At 47.9% G+C, this 1104-nt stretch overlaps 1 long non-coding RNA gene across 1 annotated transcript in view; it reads right to left on the minus strand.

Annotated features, from left to right (window-relative positions):
• Nucleotides 1-136, minus strand: part of LOC110431589 — a 1502-nt gene extending 1366 nt beyond the window's left edge. The window contains exon 1 of the long non-coding RNA XR_002449001.1: nt 117-136. This is a non-coding gene — a long non-coding RNA (uncharacterized LOC110431589). The remainder of the gene's footprint in view (nt 1-116) is intronic.
• Nucleotides 137-1104: the final 968 nt, after the last annotated feature.

Raw genomic sequence — 1104 nt, forward strand, 5'->3', positions numbered from 1 at the left:
AGGTTTTTAAGGGTATTCATTGGATACCCTTTTTGTACCGATGAATGGTATTTAAAGGTACAATCAATCAGACATGGTAAAAAAAATAAAGGCTAAAGTCAATCAAAATTTTTTACCTTTTGAAATTTTGAAGACACGTACTTCAAATCTTAGACTTGCCTCTGGTCGTGCTAAGCTACGGGATCGTCAAAACTTGGCCAGGCAACGCCACTCCGACACCTAGATGCCTCCGCCAAGATCTCGCATCACAGCCACCTGATCCGCTGCTGTAGCCCCAAAACGATGTGGAGATGAGGTATGGGTGCCCGATCTGCCGTCGTTGGAGTCAGATTCGGGGGTGGGGGTGCCGCTGCTGCTCGTGCCGCTCGGACCGAGGGCGCCGCTGCTTGGGGCTGGTCAGATCCACTGTGTTGTCGCCGCCCTAGCCTTATGCGCCACCACTTGGGGGCCAGCGGGGAGGGTGCCTCTGCTTGGTGATCGGAGAAGGCACCACCGCTTGGGCGTCTCGCCGTCGAGGGGCGAGCGGGTGGAGAACCGAATCTCCCGCTGTCGCGGTCTCACGAATGCAGGAGGCGGCGAACTGGTGGAAGAGGAAGAGAGACAGAGTGTGGCACTAGGGTTTGCGGAGCCACTTTTATACGTCGACGGTATAACCAGCCCGCTTTTGGGCCAGTTGAAAGGCCAACTTAGCCTAGGCTCAAGTTGGCTGCGTGTTTAATTCTCCAGCGCTCGTCAAAATGATTTTTTATATCAGTATCACTGAAACACATAGGAAAACTTTGTATTGTTCCATCAGAAGCTAGAAAACTGACAAGGAAACATATTTACTCTATCGGTCTTGGTATTTTTCTGTCGGTTCGTGTGTGACCGATAGAAAATATAAAATTTCCAGTAGTGCTGCATGATAAGTTGGATGCTATGAGTCCATGCCCTGACCAAAATGGTGACAAGATAATGGTGATCTGAAGTTGTTTCTTGTCAAATATTTAGCAGCTACTTCTCTATTTATGTATGCTCCTATCATGGATGCAGATATGTAAATATGTAAGCTTGGTTGTTGTACAACAAGCTGATATATACGGAAATGTATATCAGACTTCTTAT

Source organism: Sorghum bicolor, unplaced genomic scaffold (assembly GCF_000003195.3).
Source record: "Sorghum bicolor cultivar BTx623 unplaced genomic scaffold, Sorghum_bicolor_NCBIv3 super_3196, whole genome shotgun sequence".
NCBI lineage: Eukaryota > Viridiplantae > Streptophyta > Magnoliopsida > Poales > Poaceae > Sorghum > Sorghum bicolor.